Source organism: Dermacentor silvarum, chromosome 9 (genome assembly GCF_013339745.2).
Source record: "Dermacentor silvarum isolate Dsil-2018 chromosome 9, BIME_Dsil_1.4, whole genome shotgun sequence".
Lineage (NCBI taxonomy): Eukaryota > Metazoa > Arthropoda > Arachnida > Ixodida > Ixodidae > Dermacentor > Dermacentor silvarum.
In genome coordinates this window covers 30,499,721-30,527,560 of record NC_051162.1, presented here as the reverse complement: position 1 = coordinate 30,527,560, position 27,840 = coordinate 30,499,721, and the positions used below count along the sequence as shown (strand labels likewise).

Here is a 27,840-nt window from a genome sequence, read left to right as displayed (position 1 = left end):
ATACAGAACATAATACGTTTCAATAAAGAACAAGCTCAAAACAAGCATCCGAACTCCATAATCGATGATAATTCGCCCCTGCGCTTATATGCAATGTGAAGCACGTAGCGCTCTCTGCATACGTTTCCCGGTAAATATTTTAGTTGCGCAAGCTTCCGCGACGACGGCCGCTTGCGACGTAGGGAATGACGTCCCAAGCGTTTCGTACGTAAAATAAACAGCCTATCAACCGATTTCAATGTTTTTGCAGCACCCCTATCGGCGGCGGTGTGCTGTCTACCATTACTTCCGTTTGTACGATTACTCTAAAATAGCATTACTACCAGTACTCTAAGCTCATAAAGCATTGCACACCCCCTCAGCTGCTGTAATGGCGGTTTTCAACTGCTTCGCTGGATGTCCACTTTCACTTGATAGTGATGGCTAGTTAACTTTTTTAATCGGTGCGTACGTATGTGCCCGCTTGTAGCCTGTGATATGATAGGGCTTTGATATGACATTACCTGCTTTCACAGTTGCAGGGTTCTTCTCTTTTCGCATCCAAAGGTAAAGGTGCGAACTGCTTTATCAGGGACGCTGCACTGCGGGACTACCTGCCTAATGTCCCAGCCGCCTTATGTAACATGGCTGTTGGGGTTCGCGCAAATGAATATTTATTTCTTGGCACATCCGCCAAGCCGAAGATACCGCTAGGACCGAATGGCTCCTGGCCGCCATCTAAGAGAGGGGATATAAACTCCTCTTACACTTGCCGTTTTCAATGAAAGTTGTTTCGCTCTCTCACTCTCTCTCTTGGCACAAACCAGGAGCTTCTGCTGGCAGTCAGCACTACTTCGTTGAAGAAGGGGGGGGGGCTTTACCTTGCGCTCGTGCCCACTGCCCTCGTACATAGTTGGGGCTCCTGCCCTTGCGTCAATCTCAAGCACTTGCGCCACCTATGGAGACGCACACGTTCCGTCGTTGTCAAAAGGGTTAGAGAACCCACTGTCTTGCTGGCCAGGTCTCTTTACTCCGTTTACGGATGCGATGGGATTCCCTAAACGCATGCCTAAGATGGGGATGGATTAGAAGAACATTCTGTGGGCCTAGTTGGTGCATAATTGATAAACTTTTTAGAGCGCAAACAAGAGACAAGGCACAAGAGGGAGGTGCCTGTCCTGTGTTTCACCTCCCTTTTGTGCCTTGTCTCTTCTTTGCGCTCTAAAGAGTTTATCAAGTACGGAGATGGATAATCGCTATAAAAATGCAAATGCAACTAGGTGGGATTGAATACGCTTAGCTGACAGTACACAATTTACCTCACGGGGTTAATACAAATCACTTGTTCGTTCCGCCTCGAACTTTATTTGGCTTTAAAGGACACGAAACAAAAAAAAAAATGCTTCGCCTGCAAGCCGAAGCATTGATTGCGATAGCAAACTAGTGGACAGCTATACAAAATAAGGATGGTAGTTTTATCGGCCGTATTAAACTTGTAAACATTGACATACTCACTAAATTAACAATCATGGTGTCACGCGCACAAGGAAACATGAACACATCTCACTCGATGACCGCGGATACTCGCTGTGAAAACGCTGCAGTGACTGAGCGCGGCAGCAGGAACGAGCGAATTGGCCTTCGTCCCACCGCTCACCTCAACGCGAGCTAAGCCGCGAAAACACAGCGCAGAGGAGTCTGGCCCCGCCACTGCTGGCTTTCAAGACAACCGCCCGGCGGGCGCGCGCCGTCGCTCGGGCGGCGCGGACTATCATTATAATTGCGCTTGGAGTGTCCATATAAATGTTATTGCAAGAAAATAATTCTGTGTTTTTGCTTCATAAAATCACGCTATGATAATGAGGCAAGCTGCTGTGGGGGACACCTCATGCACCCAATGCAAGCTACACGGGCGTTTTTACATTTCGCCCTCTTCGAAATGTGGCCGCCGTGACCGGGAAACGCTCCTACAACCCCGCGCTTAGCAGCGCAGTGCCAAGTCTCTACGCCACCAGTGCGTCTAGAAGCGAATGATAGTTAACCTTTAGTGAACAATGAATGGGCTAATTGGTGGACGTTCTTGATTGTGTTGCACTTCGTATATCCCACTGACGGAACAAAAAGGGGAAAAAGTGGAAATAGAAATAAAGTAGGGGGTTTTACGTGCCAATACCACGATCTGATTATGAGGCACGCCGTAGTGGGGTACTCTGGAAATTTGGACCACCTGGGGTTCTTTAACGCGCACCTAAATATAAGTACACGGGTGTTTTCGCATTTTGCAAATGCGGCCGCCGTGGCCGGGATTCGATCCCGCGACCTCGTGCTCAGCAGCCCAACACCATAGCTACTGAACAACCACGGCGGCTGGAAAAAAAAGTGACAGTCACTTTAGCATTCGCCAAAGAGCTGGCGCGCTCAAGAGACATTAATTAAATTACTTGAAATTCTCATTCGAATGCGTTGTTATTACTTGTTATTTTTTATGATGAGCGGCGTCGGAGCCAGCTGTGGAAGAAGATAAACGCGCAAGCAGTGGCATGAGCGCGAGGCAAGCGCCAGGCGAGCTCCCTCACTTTTTACGGCTAGCCAATTCGTCCGTCTGTCGCCTGTACGCAGAAACTATCACCATCCGCAATGGCTCGAACATCGTCGTCTTCTTCCACACACTGTCACATTGGCACCCCTCACCGCAACCGCGCGAACGCGTTCGTCGTCGTCGTCTTCTTCCACAGCTGGCTCCGTTGCCGCTCATCATTCCAGCATAGAATTTCACTTCTCTTCTGTCGTCGTAATGGGGAGGCCGCACTTAAGGGGGTATGAGCCATTCATTGTCTTTCGTGACGGACAGATTTAATTTTGAAGCAATTTATTCTCGAAGAATCGCAAGCTGTAATGCGACAACGGCGGAAGCGGGCATGCCGTCAGTGACGTCGTTCTCTCCGTCGCAGCCGAACGTGTGTGTAACCTCATCAAGAAACCCAAAGACGTAACCAATAATTGAGAAAGACTTTAATGAACCGTCGGGATTAACCAACTGATAAACACCGGGGCCGCACGTTTCAGCTTCGCGGATTAACCATCTGTACGGAGTGCCTGTGGAAATTTTTGTTCGTTTATGTTCCTTCTTTAGTACTTGCGTCAGTGTAATACGACCCTAGCGGTGGGTCTGGGAACCTGCCCCTTGCGTGACACCAGCGGACAGACAGACGGCGCAGCCTCGACCTGCAACAGCTCCGCTGTTTAAAGTTATTGAATTGCCTGTGCGAATTTCGACAGGTTTCACGCGCCATCTGCTGGTCTGGCGGGTGGAACGGCCAAGTACTAGGTGCAGACGACGTAGACCTATTTATGGCAACACATCCATGAAGGATAGTAAGCCAGTTAATGGAAAGTCACATTGCCGAGCGTCATAAAAGCGTTAACTTTAAATGTAGTTTTAGTTTTGAATGCTACTTTTGTAACATATGTTCTGTTCCTTTTCGTATTTTCTGTTTTCCACAGTGATATCAACGGGAAACGAAACGCTACTAAACAAGGACAAGCTGACACTCCAAACTGTTATTAGCCCTGCAGATGTGCATAAATTTGGCAGCATAAGATTGTTCGGATTGGTGACGTGTTTTTTGTGAAATAATAAACATCTGTGAAAATATTTCTCATAATGTCAAAGTGGCTTAATTGATAATCCACTTGATTAAACCCCATCGCATTTACCAGTTTAGGTGCGCAGCAGAAAGAGATACGTGGGAAGTGCTGTTGGTTTACACGGAAACGTTGTGCAAACCACCTTCGCCGTATGTTAAAGAAAGTGAAGCCAGTTACACCAAATAGTGAAATCTGCTGAAGCAGGGGGGCTGTAGTTCTCTTGTGTTTTTCTTTGATTTTCTGTGATTATCTGTGCCTTTCTGTGATTATGCTTGTTTTCCTGTGGTTTTCGTGTGATTATAGGTGATGTTTTGTCTTTTACTGCTTAACATTCCGCCTGCTAACTCCCGGTCGAGGCAATCGCTTGCACCGTCGGTCAAAGGGGTCTCTCGGCGCTTGCGTCTTGGTTCTGCCTCTTGCTCGGACAAATAAGGGTTCCCTTTCTTCTAAGTACGCTTGACTTGCGTTTCTTTCGGGCGCAGCAACGAATTAGCCACCCGCCGCTGCCGTTTCGCTTGCGCTTCCTCGATCCTCCTTGGTATACGGTCTTTCGGTGGTTACGTAGGCTTGCGCTTCCCACTTGCGTAGCTCTGGATTAGCCTCCCGCCGCTGCCGTTTCGCTTGCGCTTCCCGTGCTTGAAACGTAGAATTAGCCCGCCGACGGAGCTGCCGCCCTCGGCAAAGCTCCGTCGGCATTTTTATAAAGGCATTTATACAGCAAAGCTGTATATGACTAGGCGATGCCAAAATCCGTCCGTCCAGTGTGCGCAGAAATGTGGGCTGATCCTGGTGAAGTGCAGAATGACTCCAAGCGCAATAGCATACTCCGGGTGGTGGGCTCCGGGACCTGTAACCCGGCATCCTTGATCTACCCCTGTCAAACGCAAAAGAAAAAGAGAGGCGCGCCATTGACAGCGCCGTCAGTGACGTCGTTCTGCCTTTTGGTGCCGAGCGCGCGTGCAGCAGTTTCCCTCCCACTCCTGCATCGATGCGAGGCCACGCATCGTACGAACTCCCGAACAGCAGGCAGCTTACATAAAACACCGCCGACAGCAGCACTGTGAGAGAGCTCGTGCTCGCCGTGCCGATGCTGCAGTCCGGCCGCAAGAACAGCCCCGGGTGGCCGAGCGCAAGCATCAACTGCGTACTGAGGAGATGGCAGCCTACCAAGCCGTCGTTTAATGAACCGTCTTAAATCGCAATTCACGCATTAGACCACTGGACTACATCCTAGCTTTTGACATTGGGAAATCATTTGACAATGCCAAGCAAGAATTTATTCCCTCTAAGCTAGCAAGTATACCCGTATATCTCAGCCAACGAACACTACACTTGATCGCAACAGTTCTTGAAGTCAGACCGATTCGACTTCGCATCAACAGCAATGCCGTTCTCGTCACCATCTTGATCGAGGGTTCGATTTTGGGACCCCTGCTTTTTAATGTGGCAATGCTCACTGTGGCCCGAGAATTGGAGACAAGCATTGGTGCCCGTTGAACCATATATGCGGACAACATAACCATTTGGACAGAAGCAAAAGTCTATGGCGGGAACACAAAGCACATGGCCACCAAACTTCAAGCTGCCCTTATACTCAAAGACTCCGTTCCTAAATTTTGACTACCTTAGCACCAAATAAAACGCAACTTATATGCATCAATGGCATACGAAGCGCCGTCCTTCCACAGCAGGCAGTAATTCTAATACTGGGCCAACCTGAACTCAGGGCAACACACAGCCACGCTAAAATTCGTGGCATTCCCATTCACAATGGATATACGGGACAATCTTGGACCACTAAGCTCAAAAACCAATGGTCCGGTCTCCTGCACACTATAAAGCTCGTATCCAACAAATTCGGCGGAACACGGCAGGCAGCCTGGTCCACCCTCATCAGATCCATTTCAATTGGCAAAATTACTTACGGAAGCACAGTGGCAACACCATCAAAAACAACCGAAAAAGCCATTCAAGCACTCTACCGACTAATCCGTCGGACTATCACAGACCTCCGGAAGTACACCAATATACGCAAACTGTCATACTTCGACGACATCATCAAACATGCTTAGAAATCAATTAATAATTGACTGCATCTCAGGACACAGGACCAGGACTCCCTGCTGTGGGATACCCAACGCGTCTGCATTGAACCCCGAGACACTGCAGGCCACGACACCACCCTTGCTTTTCATACCTTGTACCCCTCCAAGATGTCTACGCCACTCGCAACTGGGGCCACTACGGCCAGATAGCGCCTCTCTCACCGGCGGCTGTAGTGGCTGCTGCTTACAGCGCGGCGGCGCGGGCGCCGTACTTGAAAGCGATCAGCGACGCGCCCAAAGTGCGCGCCCACGCGGGCCTCATCTTCAAAGCGATTTGCGATGGGGGAAAAGTACGCCGCACAGAGTGCTGGCAGGTACGGATGCGCTATGCGTTCGACGTTTAGTTCGCGATGAAGCGAGAGACAGCACGAAGGTCAACACGCTCGCGGCAGCTGCCGCATTCGTTACTCCAGCGTTTTGACAGCAGGTTCCACTGTCGTCGAGCGAGATGTGTTCATGTTCAAATGTGTGCCGGTGACACCATGCTTGATAATTTAGTTACTAAGCGACTTTACAAGTTTATACGGCCGGTAAAACTAATATCCCTACTTCGTACAGTTGTCTACTAGTTTGCCATCGCAATCGATGCTTCGCCTTTCGTGCGAAACAGCGACATTTTTTACTGACGCTGCACTCAATGGAAACCGCCTCGCTCCGGCCTGGTACACACCCTCGACTGACCAGTGAGGCTAGGCGTTGTATTTGCACACTGAACCACGCGACTCCTGCAAAGGCACAAGTTTTTGGCCATCTGGAACGCCTTTCAAGGCAATACAGCGCCAGCCACCATCTACACCGACTCATTCGAAGCATTAGAAAACGTTGGACTCCAATGCGGAAGATGTCACTGCTCCACGCATCCGCCAGATTCTAGAGCACAAGCAGAAGAACGGCATTGACGCTAGGGCCGCCTGGACGCTGGTACACCTGACACCCAGGGGTGAAGTAACGAGGTGGGGCATGGTGTTGCCACCTCACAATATGGAGTTCTACCTTATCATCTTGAAACTCTCCTACCCGGTTCTCCCGTTCTCGGTGACCACTCCTATGCGAATTTACGACCGAACTCGCAGTTCTAAATGGCACGAGAACAGCACTTCCTCAAATCCATTCACAGAGAGAGATTCATACATCTGACCTCTCCTCACATGTTTAGGAACCTCGCCCTCAGCCGATCCCCGGAAATATTCATAAACAAAGTACTTGCCAAAAAAGCTACTGCTCCTGACACAAATCACAAATGGCAGATGTTGGCTGACAAGAACGGTTCTTGCAGCTCTGCCCACCCCGAATATGCACGTTTCGCCACTCCGTATGCGAAGTCACTTACAGCACGTCGTTTTACGCTGTCCCACTTTCAATATTTATGGAGAGGACGGCAATATTTTTCTACATCGACATATTGAAGCTTTACATAACGACATTCTCAAGAAAACCCCGATCACCTAGAAATGTTAGACCACATCGGCGTTACTAGCGGCCTGCCTCGCACGATTTAGAGGGCCTCTACCTCTCCTTGCTATCTGCCTCTTTCCCTACGAGCGACCTTTGCTCCTCCTTTTCTAAAGAAAAGAATTCATTCATTCCTTCAGTCAATTTCGTACAATACATAAACTCCTGCTGAATGCGATTTCCACCACGTGATATGGTCCTTCATGTGCAGAGCCCGAGTTTGGTAGTCGTTTTTTCTGACGAATACAACGTCCCCTACTTTCAGTGGTGGTAAGGTTGCACTCTGCTTGTATTTACAGCGAAGCTGTTAGCCTCTTGTTGGTTGACAGATTTCGTGTCCGCGTCCGTTGGCGACGATTTCATCGCCATTGACGTCATACGGAACCTCACGACGACGGCGATGGCAGAAATCCACTTTGGGGTGTCCATATAATTATTATCGCAATAAAACATAGCGCCGAGCCAGTATATGAAATTCTGCACAACTTTGGAAATGAAGTGCTATCGCCGGGCTCACGCGCAAAATTTTCCTGTGACAAAGTGGCATTGCAGTTGAATGCGAATTTCACATTTCGCTCGTAATTACGTCAACTTGGGGTTGAAAATGCGAAACATTTTCTGGCAACGAAAGTCTCCGTTATTTCACTGAGAAACAGTTTACCTAGAAGAATAGAGGGGCACCACGCGCTATCGTTCCCAATTGTCAAGCACGCGTTGCACTATTTACTAGCAAATAAATCTAATTACAACGTTCTAATGCAGAAAAAAATCTTTATGTTTACATAATACTATTTCGGTTCAATGCACTTTCCGACTACCGGAAACCACTCGGAAAACATTATTTTATCGGGGTAATAGAAAATATGTTAAAAAACGCTGAAAAGCTTGTAAACCTTTGGCCTTTATACGTCTGTTGCAATGCCGCTAAAGCAGTGCATGCATTCACCTACCGCCGTGACCACCTAGTTTCTTGAGAATGGCATCAAATTTTAACGCGATAGCAATAAGGGTCCCGTGTCGCAGAACATCTGGCTTCGGCAACCGGCGTGCGATGCGGGCGGCTAAGAAAATCATCCCCAACCCCGACCGCGCTGGCCCTCCACGTGGTGCAAGGTTTTGCTGAACAAAAATTGAATTTCTCACAGTGAAATCCGTCAGGAAAATAGTAAAGTACGACTGTACCATTCGGCGTCAAATTCGCCGTCGGATTGTAATTTGAATGTACGAGAAAACATAATTCTGCTACGAGGAAACGTAAACACAAACCCCTTTTCCAGAATTTCTACCAGACCTACAGCCGCGCCTTGCGATGCGAACGGCTCCCCATAACGCTATCGCGTTCTACTCTTAAAGGCGAAGCTTAAGCCTCCTACAATTTTTTTTGTGATGTGCTTACCCTTTGGCCAGCAACAAAATCGGAATGTCTGCATACGCAGCATGCGCTGGACAGGCAAACACACTATTACAGCGCAATCACCGTAGATGAAGGCCAAATCCCGCAGCTCATTGTCAAAAAATGGCTGGCAAATCATGAAAACGGAACAGCAGTGGCGACGAGCCAGGGCCGTACACGCACGTATGCACACTGATGACTAGCAGACGACGACAGGAGCAATCCACACTAAGTGTGGTGATGACTACTCGGCTCGATTCTGCAGGGAATAGTGTCCTCGAAGGTTCCGTACATACTGGTCGAAAACCCTGCAGATTCGATTTTGAAACACGTTTGAAGTGATCGCTTTTCACAGTGACCTCTATGGTTGGTAAGGCATCATGATACATATAAGCTTTTTGCTTCGGCATTTCCTATCTGCCCTGTAAAGCCAGTTACACCCAAATCATATCGCATAAAAAGTATGTGGTGGTAATTGGGGAGGACAGAATGCCTGTAAAACAAGCGAGTGCGTTGCAGAGGCCTAGCCGAACCAGATCGAACAAAAAAGTTGTCGCAGTTTCACCTGAAAGGCGAAGCATCATTTGCGATAGCAAATTTGTAGAGAGCTATACGGAGTAATGATAGTAGCTTTATCAGCTGTATAAACTTGGACATGCAGCAGCACCGGCAACACGCAGAACTGTTGTCGACGCCGTCGGCGTTTTGCCCGCGTTCGCACAAAATGCGTACGGCGTTGGTGACTGTTGCCGGAGCCTCTGATATAAATAGGCACTTGATGCCGCAGCTAAACGTCGCCTCCCTTCCCTCCACCTCCCCCCCTCCCCACCACGGCCTTTCGCGCGTCGAAAGAAGGCGCGTTTGTTCTACATATATGGTGATTGTAAAGGAGGAAAGAGACTTTTGCAGCCCTTAAGGGAGCACGGCGCAGAACGCGCGTTTTTTCTTCGCCGTGCGTTCACTCCTCGTGAAAGCGCGCGTCCTTCGCGCCCTTTCACTCGCAAATACAGCGTTCGGCGCACGGCGACGATTTCATCTCCACTGACGTCATACGGAACCTCACAGCAACGGCGACGACGACGGCGACGCCGACGGCAGCTTTCTGCTTTAGAGTGTCCATATAATTGCTATCGCAATAAAAGTAGGAAGTCAGGGGCAGCTTCACACTAGTGGTGCAAAGACTGGGCAAACAGCAAAGCTGGCGACCCCAGCTAGCTTTATCTCGGTTCGGCCAAGTTGCTGCGAGGTTATGCTTCGAGACCCCGCCACGTTTTGCACAAGATCAACCCGGAATCATCGACAGCCCAATTAGCAACGAACACTCGGTTATTTAAGTACCTGGACGCTTCCGTATGCTCAAACGCTTTTGTTCGGTTTCGCAGACTCGTGAAGAAGGCCCACTGTTTGCAGGAAGCGCTGTCGTACCTGGTTTAGACAAGGGCATGTCCACAACCGTTGTTTGATTGTTTCCGCGCACGCTAACAAAAACCGTTAACAAAAACGTCACAGTTTCGCCCGAAAGGCGAAGCATCGATTGCGATAGCAAACTAATGGACAGCTATACGAAGTAAGGATAGTAGTTTTATCGGCCGTACAATCTTGTAAACATAGGCGTACTAACTAAATTAACAAGCACCATACCACGGGCGCACAAGCAAACATGAACGCATCTTACTCGATAATGGCGGAAATTCTTTGTCAAAACGCTGTAGTGAATATGCGCGGCACCAGCAGCGAGCGAATTGACCCTCGTTCCGTCGCTGGCATGAACGCGAACTAAGCCGCAAAAACACAACGCAGGGCGTAAGGACTCTGCCCCCACCGCAGATGGCTTTCAAGATAGTACAGCCGCTCCGCCGGAAGCGCGCGATGTAGTATGCGGCCTCCCCCCTACCCTCCCTCAGGAGAGCTGCGCGCGACAGGAAGACGGCGCGCGTCCTTCCTGCTTCCCGCCGTTGCGTGCGCGAGATTGAGCAGCGATCGCGGCTCACCCTCGCACGCTCGCACATAGAGCATACGGCTCGAGGCGACGATTTTATCTTCCGTCGACTTTACACTGAACCTCACGGTGGCGACGACGGCGACGGCATGAATGCGCATGGAGTGTCCGTATAATTTATAAAATGCAGGCCGATCCCGGAGATGGTGAAATACCAGGACGCCCAGAAGTAATAAAAATATATGCAGCCATCAGTAGGCAAAGTGGTTTTGCAACACCTTTGCTGGACATCCACTTGCGCAAGGCCGGAATGCCAAGTCAATTTTTGAATAGTTAGCTTTATTCTTTCACGATAGTTCGCGTGGCTTGTATAAATCTTTTTACAGCGAAAGCTGTTATGTCCTCATTCCAATAGCCGTTTCGGGTCGCGATTATGCCGCCACCGGCGTCTGCCGCGTAACCGCTATCGCCGGAAACGCGAGAAAAGTGCCCAACTACTGCCGGGATCAAACCCAGCGCCCGCTGCGTGGGAGCCGAATACTCTACCACTGAGCCACGCAAACGCTTGCTGTCGGGCCGCGGAATATACCCTAAGGCAAACGCAGGGGGACACGACTCAAGCCTCCGCCAGTATGGTGGCGCCATCTAGGTAAGATGCCTGCAAACGCAGCATCCGCAGGCGCAGACGACGATATGCGATTCAGATGAGGCGCGCAATTAACGTGCTCCCGAGCTGCCGAGCCCCCGCCAGTATGGTGGCACCATCTAGATAAAGCGCCTGCAAACGCGGCGCGCCCGACATGTAAGTTGCACTTGTAAGGCTTGATCGGGCTCAGCAGACTGCTGTGCAGAGAGCATTACAAGCCGCAGCGCGCTGTCGACGCCGGGCGGACAGTTCAGATCGTCCTCGTCAAAACGAGGAGAACAGACTGCCGCGAAGACCCTGTTGTGCGTGGTGCCCAAATTGGAGCTACTCTTGAGCCGCTCCACCAGCTTACGCTGTGACTGTGCTGCGTGTGCCGCCTGCGCGGCACACGCACCCCTATAGCCCTATATATTCCTATAGCCCTTTCGTAGCGTGATGGTGTCTGCCACCGCCGCTCGTGACCATAACCGCTATCGCGGGAAATTCGAAAAAAAGTACCCGGTCCCCGCCGGTATCGAACCCGGGACTGTTGCGCGGCAGTCGGCTAGTTTACCACTGAGCCACGGAAGCGCTCGCTATTAGGCAGCGGAAAAATGCCCTATAAACGCGCCCTTGGCAGACGCGCAGGCCCAAACGACCCAAGCCTCCACCAATATGGCGGCGCCATCTAGTTAAGGCACCTGCAAACGCTGCGTGCGCAGGCGCAGACTACGCGATGCGATTCAGACGAGTCACGTAATCAACGCAATCCCGAGCCTCGCCAGTATGGTGGCGCCATATAGTTAAGGTGCCTGCAAACGCAGCATGGCCGAAATGTAAATTGCATTTAGCAATTGCAGGCTGCATGTATGTAACTAGACCTGGTTAACTAAAGCAGATTAGGTGACTATTTGTCACCAGCCCGCTTTAAAGATTCCAATAAACAACCAAGATAATCATCATCATCAACAACAACGTAACGTGCCACGGGTCAACGCATGTGAGATGTGCGCCACGTATGCTTAGTTTCGGGATTTCAGGACAATGTTTCAAAACACAAGTTCTCAATAGTGGTGACAGCATGTCGCACTCTGCAATATTACATAGCTGTCCATATGAGGCAAAGATTGACTGCAACGTTTTGGCCAGTAAGATAACCATACGCTGTTCAGGTAAAGAGCACCATGTAGTGTTATACCAGGTGTTCAAAATTAAGCTTTACGGCATTGTTAAAAATCGCCTATGGCGGGAAGCACAATTCTTATCGTTGAGTTGTTTATTCGAAGAGGCGAACATTACTAGCGCTAGAATTTGAAACACTTGTTTAACTAATTAACAAAAATTGCCTAACTAACTCCTTAGTTATTAATTTACGACACATATTGGAATTAACGAATTGTATCCTGTGAGTTTGCAAGACGCATCCACTTGAAATGAATTTTCAGGATGGCACCAGCTTCGATATATCATTTCCCAAAGTGTGGGACGAAATACATGGGCGTTCCAGTTACTTTTGTGCTTCAATGTATAAAACAGCATTTTGGTAAAAAAGTAAGTGGAACAACAGTGCATTTTTACGGCGTGTCTGATTCAGCTTAAGCAACCGTAATGGTTACCGGGAAACACTGGCGGCGAACGTTATGCACGAAGGCGAGTTTCTGGTAGAAACGCGGCCTCTTGCGTGGGACGATCGCGGAGATATTGCACAGCCGCGCCAAAAAATTGCTTAATTTTCAGGTTTCCGTTTTCGTTTCGTACTTTTAATATTTCAGTCTGAGAAGATTTAACATAAAAAGCATGCGCTGTGGGTGTTTTATTTCATTCCATTTGTTTGTGGATTGTCATTCTCCAAATGCAGAGGAATAGCTTTGCCAAGAATGCAAGGACAAGGTATTAGTAACATGAATGATAGAAGACATACATGTACTTAAATATATTCGGAGGGCCTGCGTGGTTGGGGATGATTTTCTCCGCCACCCGCCGACATCGCACGCTGGTTGCCGACGCCGGATTTTCTGCGACATGGGGCCCTTAACGCTATCGCATTTAAAGGTCACGAGTTGTACGGGTTGGTGGGATAAAAAGCGTTCCATGTAGTTGTGGGAAGTACTAATATAGTCGGCGGAAAAGGCACAGCTTTGCAATTCCCGACGCAACAGCAATCGCTCGAGTCCTAAGGATGATTTATTCGCAATGGCGATTTCTTGACGGCTGTACCTGGAAGGGATGAACGTAGCGGCATATTTTGTATTGATTCTAAAGTGTTGATTGAGTAAGCTTCGTACGGGCTCCAAATCATCATCATCATCAGCCTATATTTATGTGCACTGCAGGACGAAGGCCTCTCCGTGCGATCTCCAATTACCCCTGTCTTGCGCTAGCGTATTCCAACTTGCGCCTGCGAATTTCCTAACCTCATCATCCCACCTGACTTTCTGCCGTCCTCGACTGCGCTTCCCTTCTCTTGGTATCCATTCTGTAACCCTAATGGTCCACCGGTTATCCATCCTACGCATTACATGGCCAGCCCAGCTCCATTTCTTCCGCTTAATGTCAACTAGAATATCGTCTACCCCCGTTTGTTCTCTGATCCACACCGCTCTCTTCCTGTCTCTTAACTTTACTCCTAAGATTTTTCGTTCCATCGCTCTTTGTGCGGTCCTTAACTTGTTCTCGAGCTTCTTTGTTAACCTCCAAGTTTCTGCCCCATATGTTAGCACCGGTAGTATGCAATGATTGTACACTTTTCTTTTCAACGACAGTGGTAAGCTCCCAGTCAGGATTTGGCAATGCCTGCCGTATGCACTCCAACCCAATTTTATTCTTCTGTAAATTTCTTTCTCATGATCAGGGTCCCCTGTGAGTAATTGACCTAGATAAACATAATCATTTACAGACTCAAGAGGCTGACTGGCGATCCTGAATTCTTGTTCCCTTGCCAGGCTATTGAACATCATCTTTGTCTTCTGCATATTCATCTTCAACCCAATTCTTGCACTTTCTCGATGAAGGTCCTCAATCATTTGTTGTAATTCCTCTCCATTGTTGCTCAATAGGACAATGTCATCTCCAAACCGAAGGTTGCTGAGATATTCGCCGTCGATCCTCACTCCTAATCCTTCCCAGTCTAAGAGCTTGAATACTTCTTCTAAGCATGCAGTGAATAGCATTGGAGAGATTTTGTCTCCTTGCCTGACCCCTTTCTTGATAGGTATCTTTCTACTTTTCTTGTGGAGAACCAAGGTAGCTGTGGAACCCTTGTAGATATTTGCTAAGATATTCACGTATGCCTCCTCTACTCCTTGATTACGCAATGCCTCTATGACTGCTGGTATCTCTACTGAATCGAATGTCTTTTCATAATCTATGAAAGCCATATAGAGAGGTTGATTGTACTCCGCAGATTTCTCATTACCTGATTGATGGCATGGATATGGTCCATCGTAGAATATCCCTTCCTGAAACCAGCCTGTTCTCTTGGTTGATTGAAGTCAAGTGTTGTCCTGATTCTATTGGAAATTATCTTGGTGAATATTTCACACAATACTGAAATCAAGCTAATGGGTCTGTAATTCTTCAATTCTTTAACGTCTCCCTTCTTATGGATAAGTATAATGTTGGCGTTCTTCCAGCTCTCTGGTACACTTGAAGTTGTGAGGCATTGCGTATAAAGGGCCGCAAGCTTTTCAAGCATGATATCTCCTCCATCTTTGATTAAATCTACTGTTATTCCATCTTCTCCAGGCGCTTTTCCCCTGGTCATGTCTTTCAAGGCCCTTCTAACTTCATCGCTAGTTATAGAAGGAGCTTCTGTATCCGGTTCATCGCTATTTCGAATGAAAGTAGCTTGGCTGTTTTGGCTACTGTACAGGTCAGTATAGAATTCTTCTGCTGCTTTTACTATGTCATCGAAATTGCTGATGATATTACCATGCTTATCTTTCAGTGCATACATCTTGCCTTGTCCTATGCCTAGTTTTCTTCTTACTTATTTCATGCTGCGTCCATATTTTACGGCTTCCTCATTTTTATCCCACGTTATAATTTGGAATATCCCTTACTTTCTTCTTGTTGATCAGTTTTGACAGTTCAGCAAATTCTATCTGATTTCTTGAGTTGGACACTTTCATGTTTTGTCGTTTCTTTATTAGGTCCTTTGTTTCTTGGGAGAGCTTCCCTACAGGTTGCTTTGTTGCCTTACCTCCCACTTCAATTGCTGCTTCTGAGATCAGCCTAGTTACGGTTTTATTCATTAGCTCTATGTTATCTTCATCTTCCTGTTCTAAAGCTGCATATTTGTTTGCGAGCACCAGCCTGAATTGGTCTGCTTTAATCCTTGCTGCGTCTAGCTCCAAATAGCTGAGGCATATTCAAGTTTACTTCGAGTGAAAGTTTCACAAGCTAGTTTTCGTGTGGATGGGGGGCACAGGGCAACGGTACGTCTGACTTATCCAAGTGATTTAGTAGTGCCGGCAGCTAATTTTGTGACGTGGTCGGTCCAGGTCAACTTGCTGTTAATCGTGATGCTGAGATATCGATATGATTCGACGGCGGATAGGGTTGTCGAGTTTAAAGAGTACTGGTATTCCTAGTTAGAGTGTTTACGGGAGATCCGCTTAACTTTATATTTGGAGATGTTAAGTTTCATTAGAGATTTGGAACACCAGGTTTGTAATAAATTTAGGTCTTGTTGAAGCATTGCATGGTGCGTTTGATCTGTGACGCGACGATAAAATACGCAGTTGTCTGCGAAAAGTCGGATAGAAGACGAAATGCCATTAGGAAGCTGGTTTATGAAGATGAGAAAGAGAAGGGAACCGAGGACGGACCCCTGTGGTACGCCGGAGATCGCGCAAGAAGTGGCAGAGCAATGATTTTTGACAGTTTTGTACTGGATGCGAATTTTTAGAAAGCAAATTTTTAGAAAGTTTGGCAAAAAGTCGCTGATAGGGAACACAGTCGAATGCTTTGGCAAAGTCTAGGTAGATGAAGTCGGCTTAAAGTGATAAATCTAAGTTCAGATGAAGTTCAGTAACAAGTTCAAAAAGCTGTGTATCGCATGACAAACCAGGCCAGAAACATTGTTGATTGTGGAAAAAGAAGGAATGATCACTATGATGACATGCTATTTGCGAATACATTATATGTTCTAGGAGTTTACAGGCAATGCTTGTTAGAGAAATAGGACGATAGTCAGAAGGATAAGAGCGGCTGCCTCACTTACATACAGGTACCACTTTACTAATTTTCAGTGTCATTGGGTAAACATTATTTGTAATATTTTACTGGAAATTTCTTTCGTACCTTTTAGTATCTTAGCAGAGATGGTATTTGGCCCGGGGGCACTAGAAATCTTCAGGCTTTCAATGAGCTTCATAATGCCTTGAGAATTTATGATAATTTGAAGCATGCAAGCAAAACAGTAGCTGGGCAAATTAAAGTCCTTCACTGCAGATGCACGAGTGAAAACCGAAGAAAAATATGAGTTGATTACGTCTGACCAGGTCGCACATTGAAACCGTCAAGGTAAGTCAAAGAAATGTTATTGGAGGTATTGTTTGGCTTCAGAATATTCGAAATTTTGTTAGGTTTGACTCATATAACTTTCCGCAAATCGTGGGGGAAGAACTTATTTTTGGATTGTTTCAAAGTGTTAGTGTATTCACGCAGGCACATAAATTACTTGTCCCACTGTGCACAAGATTTAGAGCGTTTCGCATCACGAAAAAGACGTTTTTTTCTTACCCAACAGCCTCCTTAATATATTAGAAAACCAGGGCTTCCCTAACTCACCCTGAATGCGAACAAGAGGCACATTTCTCTCAACAAGCGATAACAATTTGTTCTTAATTAGCATCCACTTGTGATCTACTGTACGCGAAGGAGCAGTCTGACAGAAAAAATAAGAAAATCTGTTTAGTTCAGTGTTGATTTTGCAAAAGTTCGCTTTGTTGTAGTCCCTAATCTGTTTTGTTGAGGGTTGTCGGATAGGAACTGCGATGCAGAGATTAAATCGTAGTAATTTGTGATCGCTTAGACTATCAACGGATGATAGCAAATTTATTATTTTAGGATCAGAAACAAGAAGAAGGTCGAGAATGTTCCCCTCACGCGTTGGCATATTAGCCATCTGAGCTAAGTTGAATGTTAGGATTGTGTCAAGATAATCTTTGGATTGCCGGTCATACGCCTCTAGATCTGCCAAGTTAATGTCCGGAAAATTAAAATTGCCACATAGCATAAAATTCGATAACAGGAAGCGTGAGTAAAGATCCGTTCGTGGATCTTTACTTTAGTTCGTGGTTGAAAGAAACATCACAGTCAGGAGCGCGATAACAAGCAATAATCACAGTCATACTTGAAGCGGTGACATATTTACACAAGATTTTGCGTTGACGGTTCAATTCGGGGACATATGAAGGAACACTTTCTTTCACAAAAATCAGAATGCCGCTCCCCTACACCGCAACCTATCCAGCCTGTGGACTCCGTATGTACGCTAGGCTATCATGTAGTAGCTCGTGATCAGCAATATTTGGATGTAGCCACAATTCTGTGAGTATAGCGAGGTCAGTATCGTTGTCTTTTAAAATACATTCTACGGCGTCTTCTTTGCTAGATATGTACGTACGTTTGCGACCAAGACGGACATATTTTGATAAGAGGATTAGCGATCGGGGCAAGGCAGGTCTGGGGAGCAGGAGGAGGACACGCATGCCTAGAAAACTCAAAAACCGCTATGCATTCAGTTCAACTATACAATCAGATTCAGCATTCAGCAGCAGAAACAGATTCACGTGAACTGCTTGCCATCACGCAGCAACCTGTCAAAGCGAAGTTTAAATTTTCTGCCGGTTTGTTGTCCATAAAGATAAAGTGTCCTTCTGGCCTGTCGAACTCTGGCTGAGTGGTCATCGTGAATCGAAAAACTCGTGCCTTTTAGCCTGGGGCCGTATTCTGTAACGCTTCGGTTTTCGAAGGATTCGGTTTGGCGGTGGCGTCACATTGGGGCGGTCCGTTGACGTAATGAAAACAAGTGAAAAGACAGAGACCAATCGGCGCGAAGGTTTCTTTTTGTGGCAGTGAACGTCACAAACCGAGTAAAAATATAGCAATTTACGAGCGCTTCTTGGTAAATAAAAATAATTTTTTCATGGTATTGATGAGGTTTCCGTTTTTCATCATGAAACGTGTGTGAGTTGTACCGGCGGTGAGTGACTTAACGAATTTTGTTTACTTCGGTTGACCCATTTATGCCGCTAGGTGGGACGTCCTACGCTAACTTCGCGCTGCGGCCAAAATACACACTCAAGTTCATCGCACAGTCGGAGCGCTGTCTCTTTTGAGAATCTGAATTGTCGCCTGAATCCCTCGTCTGTCATCTCAAAGGCGTCTTGTCGACGTCGAGGTTGTCGCTGTCTATCACGGAGGCTCGCTAAAATCACGATAACAGGCGCCACAGGCACCGCACACGCCGTCATTTCGCTCCGAGTGCCGCCATCTCGCCCGTGCACACGGCACGCACAGGTTCTGCACACGGCACACCGCGCTTCGGATCAGACCGAAGCAGCGCGCGCGGCTTCGCTTCGTAGAAGACGACAAATTCGGTTTCCGCGTGATTGACATGTGCGTGACGTCATCAAAAAATGCGTTCGCGCCCTGAGGCGATGGCGTCACCCAGGCGGCGACCAATCGCTGCACGCAAACCGAATCCTTCGAAAACCGAAGCGTTACAGAATACGGCCCCTGGAAGCCACTACGATAATTCTAGATTTATCTTTAAATCTTGCATATTTTGCAATGATAGCCCTAGTTTTGTTTTGCTGGTAGCGACCAAGCCACTGTGCACGTCCCAAGTCGTCTATACTTATGAACAAACCGAGTTTATCGGAGACTGAAGCCAAGTCTCGATTTTTGTATCTTCAATTCCACAAAAAAGCAAGTTTGAACGACGCAGGCGATTTTCTGCGTCATTGGATTTTTCGGTAAGCGCTTTGATTTCAGTGGAAAGTTTTGTAAGAATATCATTCACGCCCGCCTTTAAACATTTTACGTTTGACTGAGTCGACTGCACAATCTTCTCCATGCAGGGCATCAACACGAGCCGAAATGCTGGTCACAAGAGTCTCGATGCCAGTCTGTGATGCTCGGATTAGAGAAATTTCGGACAGAATGGAACTTTGTGATGTTTTGATAAGAGATATGACTTTGCAATAGTTTCAATGGACTGGGGTGAAACGTCATCGGCTCCACGTCTCCCGACTGCTTGAGCATTGATTTAGAGAGACAACTGTGTCCCACACAACAGCCTACCACTAGTACTAATAACACAAGGGGGGCACGACACCGCAAGAAAGGAGCGATTTCCAGAGCGGACGCAACCCGCTTTCGAAAGGCAACTAACCTGCGTCAAGAGGGGCATTTTACCAGCGTAAGCTATTATGGGCTCATTCCAATAGCCGTTTCGGGTCGCGATGATGCTGCCGCCGCCGCCCCGTAGCCGCTATGGCATGCGAAAAAAAAGTACCCGCTCTGCGCCGAGATCGAACCTAGGCCCGCTGCGTGGGAGGCGGATACTCTACCACTGAGCCACGTAAGCGTTTTTTTTTTGCTCATTTTCGAATGCTTTATTTCAGGCTTCCAATACTTTTCTATAACCTTGGACACCAACAAGATCAATGCTGATCTCCCCTACAAGGTAACTGCCACTTTTTAGTGGTACTTGTATTTCCTCTCGTGCTTGAGCTTGCCGTAGTTCAGATAGTAGAAGAACAGGGACGAGACCACCGCAAACTGGATAAGCGGGCGGCGTGATGCCTGCATACTTGAGCTGCACACACTTCATCTGCCAGCGCCAGAACGCTCTACTGCAGAGGCCAGCAAAGGCCCTCCGGGACTTCTGCCGCCTCGTCAGCCAGGATGTAAGCTCGGTGAGACGCAGCTCCGAGAAGAGAGTGTCCGGTTTTCCATAGTAGTGAGACGGATCGTAAAGTCCGTGAACCCTGGGGTTTTACTCGGGCGGGTAGTCTCCTAAGGCCATCGTTGCTTTCGATGAAGGTAAGAGCCACGCAAGCGCTTGCTATCCGAAAGAGGAAAAGGCGCTAGCCAGCGGCGATGTAACCCGTCAGCTTGCACGCGCGACGGCGTCCCAAGCAGGCCGCGTCGGGCGCGTTTCAATGGGAGCGAATGTGACAGCCGTAGTTGCATTGTCGGCCGCTTGGCTGGGCCGAACGGCGCTAGCCATCGGCGATGGAACGCGTCGGCTCGCACGCGCGACGGCGTCCCAAGTGCGTTCCTGACGCATTCACCCAAATTACTAGGTAGTACTGTCGAAACGCTCGTCTAGCTTACGCTGTGACTGCGCTGCGTGTGCCGCGCAGGCATGGCATTCTTTTTTGTGACCACTGTCGATGCGGTGGTATGCCCCAACTCGGTACAGTCTGACGGTGCAAAATGTGGACGATGCGGCTGTCGCTCGGACAGAGTTGATCCGTGTAGCCAGATGAAGAACCGGACTGTGGCCAGAAGCGGCTTGTGTGCGGTAACTTGCGAGTAATCGTTCAGGACGATGGGTAGCATCTGGGTAGGTGCGCTTTGGTGATAAGCCAGGAACAGGTGGCTGCCCAGCTGAAACGACGATGCGAGGCACAGGACGAAAATCTGCGTCAAGGAGGGCATTTTAGGGGCGAAGCTCCTTATGGTGTGGGTCGTTCCCTCCTCTGTAGTAGTAGTAGTATGTAGCCACCTCTAGTTTATGAATTGCTCAATAGATGGCGTTGTGTGTCCGTAGCCACCTGTAGTTTTATGAAGTGTTCACTAGATGGCGTTCCGGTTCCGCTTCCACTTCCGGTTCCACGTCCACTTCCAGTTCCACTTCCGGTTCCGTTTCCTTTTTGCGCGCGTTCGGTGCGAACGCGGGGTCGACAACAGTTCTGCGCGTTGCTGTTGCTGCTGCCTGTCCAAGTTTATACAGCTGATAAAACTACCCTGAGTCGACCCCATGGCTGCTTCGCATACTACTCAGGGTTCCCCTACAGGAAGATGGTGTAATTTTCTCTCTCGTTCCCGACGCGCGCTCTCTTTATCTCTCGTCTGTTTCTGTGGTTTACCCGAATGATCCCCCGGTGCTTCGCCCACTCATCATCATTCACTTCGTGGATATGCTGTGTTTTTATTGCGATAGCAATTATATGGACACTCCAAAGCAGATTTCTGCCGTCGGCGTCGCCGTCGCAGTCGCCGTCGCCGTCGCCGTGAGGTTCCGTATGACGTCAATGAAGATGAAATCGTCGCCGCGCGCCGCCGAACGCTGTATGTGCGAGTGAAAGGGCGCGAGGGACGCGCGCTTTCACGGGGAGTGAACGCACGGCGGAGAACAAACGCGCGTTCTGTGCCGTGCTCCCTTAAGGGCTGCAGAAGTAGGCGTCTCTTTCCTCCTTTACAATCACCTTATATGTAGAGCAAACGCACCTTCTTCTGACGCACGAAAGGCCGTGGGGGGGGGGGGGGGGGGGCCGGGAAGGGAGGCGACGTTTAGCTGCGGCACCAAGTGCCTATTTATATCAGAGGCTCCGGCAACAGTCACCAACGCCGCACGCATTTTGTGCGAACGCGGGCAAAACGCCGACGGCGTCGACAGCAGTGCTGTGTGTTGCCGGTGCTGCTGCATGTCCAAGTTTGTACAGCGGATAAAACTACTATTCTTACTCCGTATAGCTCTCTACTAAGTTGCTATCGCAATTGATGCTTCGCCTTTCGGGTGAAACTATGACAACTTTTCTCCTTTACAATCACCATATATGTAGAGCAAACGCGCCTTCTTCAGACGCGTGAGAGGCCGTGGGGGAGGGGGAGGGAAGGGAGGCGACGTTTAGCTGCGGCACCAAGTGCCTATTTATATCAGAGGCTCCAGCAACAGTCACCAACGCCGCACGCATTTTGAGCTAACGCGGGCCAAACGCCGATGGCGTCGACAACAGTTCTGCGTGTTGTTGCTACCAAAGCCGCTCACCTTACTTCGTATGACATTGCTGTGTTGCTATCGCATTCATTGCTTCGCCCTTAGGGCGAAACTGTGACATTTTTTTATGACCGCTGACCATCCGGTGGCGTGCCCCCACATCGACAGTGGTCACCTGGCCTTACCGGTTATGCTTTTCCGGAATTTATTGATTATTGATCAATTATCGATCACCTATTGATTAGCTATCGATTGGCTACCTAAAGGTATTGGCCACGTATTCAGGCTAGGCTAAGCACTACCAAATCATCCCTGGCATTTTGCGGAGTTTCTTGATTATTGATCGATTAGCTATTGATTGGCTATCAATTGGCTATCGCAATGTATTGGCCATGTATTTGGGCTAGGCTGAGCACTTCCAAGTCATCCCCAGCATTTCCCAAAATTTATTGATTACTGATCGATTGCCCATTAGCTATTGATTGGCTATCGCATGGTGAAGCGAGGCGCAGCTGTGCGCAGTGACGTCATGGCTAGCACGTCATCTGCTTATGCATGATCCAGATGTAGCATTCACCACCGGATACGGTAATACTGTGTGTAACCCGTGTTGCAAGTGTGATGAAAAGAGTGACACTCTTTTTCCACAGGTTCGGCCCGTCTCATTTTAACGCGATAGCGTTAAGAGGAAGCTTAAGCTCGGCCCAACTCCCCCGCAGCCTATTCAAATAGATGTAAAACGCAGAAAAGCTGTTCTGAGATAATGACTGGACCGACATTAATTAAATTTTTTGCATTTGAGAGATAAAGTCAACTTCTAGTGACTGTTTGAAGCGATATTTGGATTTATGGCCTGAATTTTGTTTAAAAAATTTTCAAATTTTCAAAGTTCGAATAAGATAGAAGCATGAAGTTTACAAATAGCTATGCATCCAGAACAGTTATCGCGGTTCTGTAAACGACATCCATTGGATCATTCAATGCGGACAGATTCAATGTGCCAATTTATATCTTAAGTGAATTTGTTACGCTGTGTACAATGGTTTTGCAATAGCTGTATTTTCGTAGCACTAATTTTTGTGAGATTCGTATGTAAGGTATCAAATTTATCCGCTTTAGATAAATATTATACGCAATTCACAAAATTGTGATATCATTTTTCATTGCTCAGTTACAGAGTTGTAAACTTGATAGTTTCGTTTACTGATAAATTCCGATTTTTGTCCATTCGTGATAAGAAATTGGCGACATAAACCAAGAATTTGAAACCAGTAGTCTCTAGATTTTCAGTTTTTCTTTTAAATGTAGCAAACCTCATCAAATCTGGTGCTGTGGGTGCCGAGAAAAACGACTTCTCCTTTTACATGTATTTAGTTAGATAGGAGCACCCGATCGAGCTTCCTGATAGAGCTGAGCTTTCTGAAGGGCCCCGTGCTGCAGAAAAGCCGGTGTCGGCGTCTGGCGCCGTGGCCGGCGTTGGTGTCATGTTAATGAAGTATATTCCATACGCCGCTGAAGTACTTCTTCTACCACGAAAGTTGCTCACACTTTGTCTTACATTCTTTACAAAGGTGTTCCTCCGAATTTTGAGAGCGACAGCCCGCAAACAAATGACATGAAACAAAATGCCGACAGCACGTGCCTTTTATGTTAAATCTTCTGAGACTGAAATACTAAAAGTACGAAACAGTAACAGAAGATCAGCGCACGCAAGAGGCCACGTTTCTACCATAAAACTCGCCTTCTTGCATAGTGTTCGCCGCCAGCGTTACTTGATAAACATTAGGGTTACATAAGCTGCAGTTGCCCCGAAGCGTGAGGAGCAGTATATCCTTAAATGATACCGCGTTGGACTCTTAAACGCGAAGCTTAAACGTCCTCCAAATTGTTTGCTCCTTACTCGGCATATGTGTCGCCACTTGGCTGACACCCGGGCTGACACGAATTTGCAGTGTCACCAACAACAAACAGGAGAAGGGTTCCGCCTGGTGAAAGCAGCACTCTATTCCTTTCATCACCCGCAAAACAATGGTGCTTTACAATATTGCCCCCGCAGGTGCCTCTGCGTCAGCAGGCGTTTGGTGGTTTGCGACACCACGGACCCGAGAAGATGGGGGTTGGACCCTGCCACGTTTAACCGTAAGTGGCTTAGCCGTGTCCGGGGAGCGACTTTACACTTGCTAGTTGGTACAGCGGGGGTCACGGCGGGTCACGTGACTTCCGCTTAACACGTGTTGTCATGGCAATCGTGGCGCTCCTAGGTGCATATTAACATAATCGCTTAGGGACTTTTGAGGCACTGGACTGCGCGGCCGCGCGTCGGCTGCTAGTTACTGAGCGTGGCTCTCTTATCTCCGGGACCGGGCGCAGCGACCTTGTGTGGAGGGATCGAGGTGCCTCCCCGCGCCTCGTCCCCCAGCTCGCGCGTGGCGCTTAGCTCGATCTCCGGGAACTGCCGCCGTAACGCCAACATGGTCCGCGGACATGGCTAGCGCGCCGGGCCTACTTTCCCGCGCAAACCGTGCTTCTGACCTCCCCCCCCCCCCCCTGGATTGAACTTGCCCCACGCTGGGCGCCAGTTATGTGGAGATGGGTTTGCACAACGCTTACCCTGCGAGCGACGGTCAGGAAAGGGCACGATGTTCCTCCACTTCGCAACGCACAAACGCGTTACGGCAGGGTTCGTCGACTCTCCGACACGGCGCAGAGAAGGCTCCGGAGTCAGATCGACAACAAACACGGGTTTACGCACCCAAGATACAGCACAGTGCGGCACTCACGGCGCTTAGGGGCCAAGGCTCACCGCAAGACCGATCGAGTACGCGCGCCCGCTGCGCTAGGGCTAACCGGGTAGCGGTCTGCCAAGCACGAGAACGAGGTATCGCGAGAACAAAGGTCTCATGAAACCACCTCGTTGCAGGCCTGTGAGCATCTGCGGCGGCGAGGAATAGGGTTGCCAAATGGCCCCAACAAAAAATAGCCAAATGATCTCAAAATGTAGCCCAAAAATAGCCAGACCCAAATTTTTCATGAGCGAAAAGTAGCCAAAGACATAGCCAAAACGTTTGATGATGTTAAAGAACACTTTAATGATGTTCTGCAGATGTCTTATAGATGGTGTCCGAGTCTCACCCCGTATTTCCGGTTCCAAAATTACTTCTGCCTCGTGTAACCAGCACAACACTGGCCTCAAGATCTGCGTAAAGAATTCTAGTGAGAGCTGCCACTCAGATGTGGATTTGGACACCACTTATTGTTACAATGAGCCGAAAGATTTCTTTTCCGATTTATACTCAAGACTTTATTGGTATTTACTGAGCCAAGTTCTGAGCCTCGCTTTACCCGAGGTATTTTTTATAAGAATCGGGCAAGATATTGCCAGCTTCAACCTCGTGGATCAGCTTCGACTGGTCACGATCGAGTGCCCAAGCGGCGGCCCGAGCTGAAGGCATTTTGGAATAGAGATGCCTTTCCTAAGCTTGATTCATGAAACAAACATGCTATTTCTCGCCCGCTTTCTCTCTTTCTCTCTCAATTTTGTATTTTTACTCGAAAGCCGCTCGACGCCGAGTTGTCAAATGCTGCAGCTTGGAGGTACACTGGACTCTGGAGAGAACTTGAAACCTTCTCGCATTTTCTTTGTGCGATGAAGCGTCAACTGTGTCTGCAATTCGCCTTAGAGTGGGAACAAAGAGAATGACCTGCTCATCCATAACAGAAGTTATGAATGAAAGTTTATGGTTTTAATTTCGACCTGGCAATTGACACCTTGACTTTGCCTTAAAACATGCTCATTGCCAACTACAAAATTTTAAATCTTGAATGGCTTTATACTTTGCAGATGCAGTAGTTGCATTCGAGTGCAGGATGAATTTTGGAAATTTTGAAATGGAGTAAGAAACTGGCCCAGTTTTTTTACTCCATTTCGAAACTACGCAGCACCAGATGCTTTTAAAGCCAAAGAGGCGCATAAAGTAAAATTCGCTTTTTAAAGCAAATTTTACTTCTTATATGCACGGCTGTACTTCGCCCACTTGCCCATGACGAGTTATGAGGAGGCGAGAAGATTTTTCTTCCCAGATTTCTCAGCCAGAACATGTTCGTGCCCTCCAACTCCGGCCGCGGCGGCCGCATTTCGATGGAGGCGAAATGCAAAAACGCCCGTGTGCTTGCGTTGTAGTGCACGTTAAAGAACCCCAGGTGGTCAAAATTAATCCCGAGCCCTCCACTATGGCGTGCCTCATAATCAGAACTGGTTTGGCACGTAAAACCCCAGAAAGAAGAAGAATCCCTCCAACTGACATGTGGCTATAACTCTCAACAGAATGCGCTACGTTTGCTTCAACCAGAATATCTGATGAGGCACGTACGTACCTTATTGATTGGCTGTTAGCGCTATCACGTGGTATAGAAGCCATGACTGCAACGCGCTACAGTGCTTTACACAGCGCACTGCTCTCTGCTGAAAGAAGCTTTCCCCATTAAAGTTGTCAATGTTCTCAATCAAAGGCCATGTTCATACAGTGCTCTTGCGAACTTGCAGACCACAACTAGAGCAGAAAATTTTGTTTTGGTCGACAGTCGAGACTACTGCGCTTCGCTGAGCATGTATATGCATAAAGACTCGAACCGTCGCGTTTCTCGTTAAAAGCGACTTGGGGATTTTTTAGTAAAGATTTTTAGGTAAATAAATAACGTGGTGATTTGCGGGAAAACCAAGCAATAGGTTACGAGGAACCCTTGATAAACATTGAAGGACCACGGGCGAAAATGACGCACCACGACATGCGTGCGAATACTTGAGCTGTTGTGCAAGTCCACATAATAGTTTGCTGCATAGAACGACACGGAACGCGTCTTCGACAGCTGTCAGTCCCACCGTTTTTCTTACTGAGCCACGCGTGAACCGGTAGCAGATGGCGCCGAAACCAGAACAAAAAGAGAGCTTAGCGCTGGAATGACGTATAAACAAGGTCGCCATGACATAACGCCGTCGTCCCAGAGTCGACATTGCCTAAAAACACAGCCTTCCAGATTGCCTACATAATTGTGTAGCAGCGCAATGAGCATTGTGTTTTCATAAACCGGCGTTCCCAAATTTTGTCAATGTTGATGTGGTCCTCGGGACTCGGAAGTCCATAAGACAAAAACAGCCCAAATATAGCCATGTAGCCAACTCGGAATTTTCGACGCCAACCCACATAAAAAGTAGCCCAATTTGGCTATTATTAGCCCAATCTGGCAACCCTGGCGAGGAAGCGCTCAGCGGGCGAGAGCTCGGATGGAGAGGGTGCCCGGGGGCCGCCGCGCGGGAGGCCAATCAGGGCGCGTCCCGGTGACGTGGTCTCGCGGGGCAATTCCAATCCCGGGGGGGGGGGGGGGAAGCACGGTTTGCGCGGGACATTAGGTCCGGCGCGCTAGCCATGTCCGCCATGTTGCCGTTACGGCGGCGGTTCCCGGAGATCGAGCTAAGCGCCATGCGGAGCTGGGGGACGAGGCGCGGGGAGGCACCTCGATCCCCAAATTTGCCGAGCGCAGCTCCTACGTGCGTAGGGAGCGAATCGTTTAGGGCACGTTGAAGGTCTGGCGGTGTCTGGCCCACGCCGGCCGCGCTTTATTATTGTAGAGTTTGTTCTAGTGGCGGAAATCTTTGCAGTAGTGGTGGTGTGGCATGACGGCTTTTGATCTCGGTGAACTGTGGTGGTGTAAACAAGCGGATACTGCGAGGACAAGCGGGTG

The 27,840-nt window shown here is 48.3% G+C and overlaps 1 pseudogene; it reads right to left on the bottom strand.

The window, feature by feature from the left end:
• Window positions 1–19,759: 19,759 nt before the first annotated feature.
• Window positions 19,760–20,181, bottom strand: LOC119465195 (putative ATP synthase subunit f, mitochondrial; annotated as a pseudogene).
• Window positions 20,182–27,840: the final 7,659 nt, after the last annotated feature.